Consider the following 9,220-nt stretch of genomic DNA (forward strand, 5'->3'; position numbering starts at 1 on the left):
CGGGCTGCCACCTAACCTAACCTAAGCTAGAGCAATATTTCGATGTGTTACAAACGGAATGACAAAGTTAATATACCCCCATCCTATGGTGGAGGATATAATAAAATAGTTCATACGAGGGAAATTCGGAAACTTCTTAGCCTAGAGACCAAAGAACAATCCAATCAACGGACTGAAGCTGGAGGAAGTGTCCCAAAGAAGGTAAAAACAATTCAATCGGCTGGTAAGGTTTTTTGGGACGGTTTTTTTGGGACTTCAACTTTTTTTTTATTGATTGACTATCTGCAAAAAGATAAAACAATAAATTCAGAGTACTATTGCAACCTTTTGGATCAATTAAATGTACAAATTCGAGAAAAACTTCCTGGCTTATAACACAAAAAAAAAATATTTTTCATCAAGACAACGCACCAGCGCACAAGAGTGGTTTAACAATGGCTAAAATTAACGAATTAAAGTACGAGTTGCTTGACTACCCACCTTATTCTCTTGATTCACTTTTTTTGGGTGTATTATTGAACTTGAACTTTTTTCACCTTGTAGTGGTGAAGGGCATAATAATTTATTAAATCCTACTTTTTGCATGAAAAACTTTCTTGTCTTTATTAGGCGAAAATCTTATCACTCCGACACATCTAATAATGTAAACTTTAAGTTTATTTAAAATCTCCATTTCAAATAAGTTATTTGTCACCACATTCGTATCAGCCGAAATAGCTCAGTTGGGAGAGCGTTAGACTGAAGATCTAAAGGTCCCCGGTTCAATCCCGGGTTTCGGCAAATCTTTTTTTCTTATTTTTTTAGTTTTGTATGCATTTTTTTTACTTTATTTCATATTTTTTTAATTTGTTTATTATAATTTGCGACGATTTAAATAAATTATCTTCAAAATTTCATTGCATTCAACTTTTTCTCAGACATTTTTATCGCCCAATACACTTCTCATACACAATCCACCACTAAAAATCATTCAAGTTAAATGAATGCCATACATTTCAACTAGTTCACATTCGTTGGGTTTTGTATTTTACTCGTTGGATTTTCTCTATACCGACGTAAAGCTTGCAGCAGTAAAACCATTTGATGAATGACTGAATGTGTGTGTGTTGGGCTTTTTCTGTGGCTGCCTTGGCATATCATTCTTCTCTATATAGATTTGACACAGCACGAAAGCTTTCATTGGTGGCTAAATTGTGCTTTTGTGCTTAATTTGCTGTATTTTGCTGCTTCCATTTATATGTTTCCGTGGTGTAGTGGTTATCACATCCGCCTAACACGCGGAAGGCCCCCGGTTCGATCCCGGGCGGAAACAGTTATTTTTTTTTATTTATTTTTTTTATATAAAACTATTTTTTTTAAAATACACATTTTCTATTAAAATTTATTATCATTAAAATTACTTTACTCTTAGTAGAAGTAAATAGTACAGTCATTAATCTACCCCTCAAACTCCTTAACGTCTCTACATGATGGACACTATCAAACAGTCATCCGCATAGGTTTTCAGATGATGATTCGTTAAAGAGGAGGGGAGCAGTACACCGTCTTGAGAGAAATGTCGCAAATCCTATCAGAGTACAGAATAAATATGGGTAAAAGTGCGGTAACGGAAAACTTGTAAAATTGATATAGAATTTATTCCGCAATAGACTTCCAAATTCCTTATCATCATCCTCTAACAGGTTGGCTGATAAGTCCCCGGTCTGACACATAGATGGCGTCGCTAGTATTAAATGCATATTATTTTTATATAGTACCAACCTTCAAATGATTCGTGTCAAAATTTGACGTCTGCAAGTCAATTAGTTTGTGAGATAGAGCGTCTTTTGTGAAGCAACTTTTGTTATTGTGAAAAAATGAAAAACAACGAATTTCGTGTTTTGATAAAATACTGTTTTCTGAAGGAAAAAAATACGGTGGAAGCAAAAACTTGGCTTGATAATGAGTTTCCGGACTCTGTCCCAGGGAATCAACAATAATTGATTGGTATGCAAAATTCAAGCGTGGTGAAATGAGCACGGAGGACGGTGAACGCAGTGGACTCCCGAAAGAGGTGATTACCGACGAAAACATCAAAAAATCCACAAAATGATTTTGAATGACCGTAAAATGAAGTTGATCGACATAGCAGAGGCCTTAAAGATATCAAAGGAACGTGTTGGTCATAACATTCATCAATATTTGGATATGCGGAAGCTCTGTGCAAAATGGGTGCCGCGCGAGCTCACATTTGACCAAAAACAACAACGTGTTGATGATTCTGTTTGCAGCTGTTAACTCGTAATACACCCGAGTTTTTCCGTCGATATGTGACAATGGATGAAACATGGCTCCATCACTACACTCCTGAGTCCAATCGACAGTCGGCTGAGTTGACAGCGACCGGTGAACCGTCTCCGAAGCGTGGAAAGACTCAAAAGTCCGCTGGCAAAGTAATGGACTCTGTTTTTTGGGATGCGCATGGAATAATTGTTATCGATTAACTTGAGGAGGGAGAAACAATCAACAGTGACTATTATATGGCGTTATTGGAGCATTTGAAGGTTGAAATCGCGGCAAAACGGTCCCATATGAAGAAGAAAAAAGTGTTGTTCCACCAAGACAACGCACCGTGCCACAAGTCATTGAGAACGATGGCAAAAATTCATGAATTAGGCTTCGAATTGCTTCCCCACCCACCGTATTCTCCAGATCTGGCCCCCAGCGACTTTTTCTTGTTCTCAGACCTCAAAATGGTCGCAAGGAAAAAATTTGGCTGCAATGAAGAGGTGATCGCCGAAACTGAGGCCTATTTTGAGGCAAAACCGAAGGAGTACTACCAAAATGGTATCAAAAAATTGGAAGTTCGTTATAATCGTTGTATCGCTCTTGAAGGGAACTATGTTGAATAATAAAACCGAATTTTGACACAAAAAAATGTGTTTTTCTTTGTTAGACCGGGGACTTATCAGCCAACCTGTTACATACAGTCGAAACTGTCAACCAATCAACCGAATAAAAAAGGGAGATAAGAAAGGCAAAACAAATACTTTGAGTTTGACATTTAAGTATCTACATTCAGTACGGGGAAGCCAGCTGCCTCTACTGGATGAGTCCAGTGGGATGTAGTTGTCAGGTCTGTTGGTTTCGCAGGATACCCAAAGAGATGCCTCACGATTTGAGACTTGCTGGGTTCAGAAGTGTGAGGTAACCGTTCAGGTACCCATGGATGATGTATCGTAGCTGAGATAGCACCGATTTTGTCTCTTATCTCTTATCGTTGCCAGTACAATGCTGCACTGATGGAAAGATATTGCTTTCTGAACTGTTGCCGAGTGCAAGGTCTTTTATGCAGCCATTATTTCTTAATCACTGATCAGCTGATTAATTGATTGCTAGTTCTTTCTGAATTAGAACCGGATGACCTTCGCTCTTTCAGATGGCGCCCTCCTCGATATGGTATAGATTGGATAGTTTGCCCCCTTGGACTTCATCAGGTTACCGAGATCTTTTTGGAATATATTGCCTTCTGAACTGAGCACGGCCTCCAAAGCAGCCCTCATCAACGATCAGGTTATTAATTGATTGCAAGTCTTTTCTGAAGTGGAACCGGATGACCTTCGATCTTTCAGATGGCGCCCTCCCCGATATGACATAGTTTGGTGGGTTTGCTCCCTACACTTCAGTGCATGAGGAGGTCGCAATGCACTCATACTGCAGATGCTGTTCCGGTGTCCTGAAATGCCCTGCAGTATTCTGCACGGTTTGAAGATATTTCTATTGAGTTTCCCTTATACTGGGAATTCAAACGAGGCCGCATAATCGGTAAGTGGAGAAACAATCGACTTATAGGTCTTTCGAATCGTTTATTGATCTTTCCCCCAAGTGCTACCAGTCAATGCCTTCAGAATCTTGTTTCTATTTCCAACGTTTTTAGTAACCATTTCTGCATGCTTACCAAAGAGGAACAGGCTGCCAAACGTCACACCAAGATCTGGAGGTTATTGAGTGTGGGAATGCTGTGGCCAAGTATGTGGTTATCAAGCTTCTGGGTCACCTCTTTGGTGCAAGAAGTGAAAATGATTACCGTCTAAGAAGAGTAATAGACCGGTACAAGTCTTCAAGGTGTCCCTGTGTCCTGGTTTCAGAACCGGAACAACATTTCATATTTCCCATTTACCTGGTATTCCGAGGGTGCTAAGGCAAACATAGAAGGTATAGGACAGAAAACTAGCACTATTTTCTCGAATGTGCTTAGGTTAGGTTAGGATAGGTGGCAGCCCGATGTATCAGGCTCACTTAGACTATTCAGTCCATTGTGATACCACATTGGTGAACTTCTCTCTTATCACTGAGTGCTGCCCGATTTCATGTTAAGCTCAATTTTGGTGTTCGGTCGAAGCAGGAATCGAAACCACGACCTTGTGTATGCAAGGCGGGCATGCTAACCATTGCATCACGGTGGCGAATGTGCTTTAACATCCTCTTAGCCGAACCCTCTGGGCCAATTGCGGTGGAACTTTTGGCGAACTCATTGCTCGGAGTACGCACTGGTCTGGCTTGAGTGAGCCGAAAACTCGACTTTGCCTTGGTCTTGCATGGTTTGTGGTCTGGAAGTTCTCGCCGTGCGGGTATCATCCTTCAGAGGTTGTTCTCAAACGAAATGAGGATGATTTCACTCCGTTTCGTGTTCGAGAGGTTCCGAATCGTCGACCACAATCCTTTGGACCCAATATCTGACTCCTCCAAATGCTTGCGCCACTTATCTTGCAAGAACGGACTCCTCCAAATGCTTGAGCTACTTCTCTCGCGTACAATGCGCTGGAGCGAGAATCGGGATTCTGGGATAAGCTTGGTTTTCTTTCCGGATCTCGTTCTTCTTATCTGTCAACTTTGACGTTTCCATGGCGAAATTCGGACGGATTTCGGGGATGCGATAAATATTTTGCACACTCTCGTTCAGAAATCCCGGAAGATCTTCTTTCCAGCCGTAGCTGATATTGGCAGTGAGCCAGTAGTGCTCCTTCAGCAAGGGAAATAGGTCCCAGTTAGCCTTGCCGAAGTTCATAAATACTCTTTTCTCGGAAATAACGTTGTCTCTCTCTAGATCAATTTTCATGCCTACGTTTAGATGCCATTGTCGTCTGCGCCACGAGATAAGAGGTAGCCATGGTGATATCCGGGTATCTTCGGCATAAAACTGTTATGCGAGTCGCGTGGTCTTCACATAACACACAAAAATCTTATCATCTACCTAATCGCCAATATATGCTAACCTTGGGTCAAATCCACGGTTATCCATGGTTTATAGATTTGCTGCAAGAAGAGGATACTGGCGAAGAATGGGAGAGTTCAGAAATCTAAAGGGTTAGCTCAGTCAATCACTTTGACAAAGTTTAGTCCGAAAGTGATTTTAAGCTGAAATTAAAGTCAAGTTATTATTTCGTATCAGGTAAATATCGTATTGTTACGATTTGGCTGTTTGGAATTTAATCTTTTAGATTTTATTTTTCAATTCCCCAATTTAAGATTTCCCCCTCAGATTATCTACTTCTATAGTAAAATCTTTAATTTATTACTGTGAAATGCAATTTTATTTTCAATAAAAATACATCATTAAATTTCCATTTTGTTTCTCAACCTGATCTTTTAGTTGATCCCATCAAATGCATTTTTCATGTGGTAGCAAAAGTAATGGTTCGTATCAATCGCTTTTAACCAGTTTCGAAAAAAACCGTTAAATTATGCTTATTACCCCGCTTTGTATTACAACGAAAAACCAGCCTAAATTTTACGCTAAATATAAATTTAAATTCATGAATATTTATAAACTAAGTAAAAGACATTTTTTGAAGCTTAATACCAAAGTCTATGAGCCATATGAACAATGTATTGCTTTGGTATTTTAGCTTCTGGCCAGACTATGTTGATAATGGTTGTGGTAGCTTGGTCATAAGTCGTAAACAGCTGGTGGTGACACTTGGAGATTTTATAATCTAACTCCCTCCGAAAGTTATTCGGCATTAGTCCCCCTGTATCAGAAACATTAATTAATGAGATTTGATGAAACAAAAGCATACACACGCATATCAAATGGTTATAAATTAACAACTTTTTTCCCACACACATGTACAGGGGAGACTTTTCCTTTGATTGAGCATCAAAAGAAAATTAAGATAAGCTTTAATTAACACATTCGTATTCAATTAAACGCCACTCTGTTGGTGATATAGGGAGTGACTTCTTGATGACAAAGAAAATTCAGATAGAGAGTAGATCGAGTGTAAACTAAAAATTTGAAGCTGTATGTTTTGATCAGTTATAGAGTAAAAATTTACTTTTACGAAGGATAAGCAACCTCAAAAATTAATTTTTGACGCTTTTAAGGAATTCCTTAAAAGGATCGATGAAAGAGCAAAAAAAAAACAAGTATATACGGCCGTAAGTTCGGCCAGGCGGAATCTTATGTACCCTCCACCATGGATTGCGTAGAAACTTGTACGAAGGACTGTCATCCACAATCGAATTAATTGGGTTGTGATATCTTAAAACTACTTAACATGGTTTTCTAAATTGTGAGTTAGTCCATACGTGGTATATATTAGACAATAAAGGTATGCATAAGTAAGTCTACAACTAATTACGAATCGATATGGACTTTTGCACGGTACGTAGAGAGCCAGAATTGAAATATGGGGGTCGCTTATATGTGGCTTATATACAATTATGAACTTGATATGGGCCAATTTTTGTGTGATTGGGGATCTATTTATCTGAGGGCTATATATAACTATAGACCGATGTACCAAAGGGCCATAACTAGCACAATGTACCAAATTTCAACTGACTCGGATGAAATTTGCTCCTCCAAGTGGCTCCAAAACCAAATCTCGGATCGGTTTATATGGGGGCTATATATGATTATGGACTGATATGGACCAATTTTTGCATGGTTGTTAGAGACCATATACCAACACCATGTACCAAATTTCAGCCGGATCGGATGAAATTTTCTTCTCTTTTAGGCTCCGCAAGCCAAATCTGGGGATCGGTTTATATGGGGGATATATATAATTATGGATCGATGTGGACCAATTTGTGCATGGTTGTTAGAGACCATATACCAACACCATATACCAAATTTCAGTCGGATCGGACGAAATTTGCTTCTCTTTGAGGCTTCGCAAGCCAAATCTGGGGATCGGTTTATGTGGGGGCTATATATAATTATGGACGGATGTGGGCCAATTTTTGCATGGTTGTTAGAGATCATATACTAACACCACGTTCCACATTTGAACCGGATCTGATGAATTTTGCCCCTCCAAGAGGCTCTAGAGGTCAAATCTGGAGAACGGTTTATATGGGCGCTATATATATTTATGGATCGATGTGGACTAATTTTTGCAGGGTTGTTAGAGACCATATATTAACACCACGTACCAAATTTCAACCGAATCGGTTGAATTTTGCTCTTCCACGAGGCTCCGGAAGTCAAATCTGGGGATCGGTTTATAAGGAGGCTATATATAATTATGGACCGATATGGACCAATTTTAGCATGGTTGTTAGAGACCATATACCAACACCATGTACCAAATTTCAGCAGGATCGGATGAAATTTGCTTCTCTTTGAGGTTCCGCAAGCCAAATCTGGGAATCGGTTTATATGGGGGCTATATATAATTATGGACCGATGTGGACCATATATTAACACCACGTACCAAATTTCAACCGAATCGGTTGAATTTTGCTCTTCCACGAGGCTCCGGAAGTCAAATCTGGGGATCGGTTTATAAGGAGGCTATATATAATTATGGACCGATATGGACCAATTTTAGCATGGTTGTTAGAGACCATATACCAACACCATGTACCAAATTTCAGCAGGATCGGATGAAATTTGCTTCTCTTTGCGGTTCCGCAGGCCAAATCTGGGAATCGGTTTATATGGGGGCTATATAAAATTATGGACCGATGTGGACCAACTTTTGCGTGGTTGGTAGAGATCATATACCAACACCATGCACCAAATTTCAACCGGATCGGATGAATTTTGCTCCTGCAAGAGGATCCGCAAGCCAAATCTGGGGGTTATACGTAAAAGTAGACCGATATGGCCCATTTGCAATGCCATCCGACCTACATCAATAACAACTACTTGTGCCATGTTTCAAGTCGATAGCTTGTTTCGTTCGGAAGTTAGCGTGATTTCAACAGACGGGCGGACGGACGGACGGACATGCTTAGATCGACTCTGAATTTCACCATGACCCAGAATATATATATACTTTATGGGGTCTTAGAGCAATATTTCGATGTGTTACAAACGGAATCACAAAGTTAATATACATACCCCCCATCCTATGGTGGAGGGTATAAAAACATGTCAGCCGCAGACCATGGACATTCCGACAGAAGTAAGCACGTGTCAACCGCACAATGACCACCAAAATCGACGGATTTATAACAATAAAACACAAAAATATAGCTCATTACTTTGTTGCATTACTTACTTATATATATCTATCAGCCTCTTCAGAGTCATTAGGAGCGATTAGGACAAGCTTGTGGTGCGCAAAATCTCCAAATGCGAAAACTTTCCAATTAAGGGATGACAATTCTATGGATAGTGCCATTTTCACTCTTTTAGGATATTTGCTTCTCCAAGTGTGGCTAAAATATGTCACTCTTGTAATCGACAAGGTTCACATACTATTGAAGTCGGATTAAATGCTTCTTAAATGTCATCGACAGATATTTGACCTGCAATACAGGTAATGGACCTACAATACGGATAGTTAACTGACTAGTTCATGCGATGCGGTCTCAGTAAACCTAAAATATGTTATTTATTTTGGAGCAACCTTGATGCAATACTAACTCTAAGATTTTGGATTCTCAATTTTAAATTAGTTTCTCGGTTCCATCGTATTAACCGAAAGCATAATCCACTGTGGTTAGCTTATCTGACTTCATTTTGAGAACCGCATTGTGCCCGAACTCTTTCTCCGACCATACATAATTTTGGATGGTTGCTTTCCTTATAGTGGCTAAAATATGTATTTTCGGTGGGAGTCCTGTTATCAGTCTTTGTATACACACAAAAAAATTTTTCTCTGATTCAATCACCAAATTAATTGATCCAATTATTTTTTTAATTGAAATGTCTTCAATCACGAAAATGATAGTATCAATCACAGTTTTAATTGGGCATAGAAAAAATTCTTGATTAAAAAAT

The 9,220-nt window shown here is 39.3% G+C and overlaps 2 non-coding genes across 2 annotated transcripts; both read left to right on the plus strand.

Moving 5' to 3' along the window:
• The first annotated feature begins 707 nt into the window (after positions 1-707).
• TRNAF-GAA (transfer RNA phenylalanine (anticodon GAA)) lies at positions 708-780 on the plus strand. The gene has a single exon. It is a non-coding gene; the product is annotated as a tRNA-Phe (tRNA).
• A 459-nt stretch (positions 781-1,239) lies between these two features.
• Positions 1,240-1,312, plus strand: TRNAV-AAC (transfer RNA valine (anticodon AAC)). The gene has a single exon. It is a non-coding gene; the product is annotated as a tRNA-Val (tRNA).
• The last annotated feature ends 7,908 nt before the right edge of the window (positions 1,313-9,220 follow it).

Source organism: Haematobia irritans, chromosome 1 (genome assembly GCF_050003625.1).
Source record: "Haematobia irritans isolate KBUSLIRL chromosome 1, ASM5000362v1, whole genome shotgun sequence".
Classification (NCBI taxonomy): Eukaryota; Metazoa; Arthropoda; class Insecta; order Diptera; family Muscidae; genus Haematobia; species Haematobia irritans.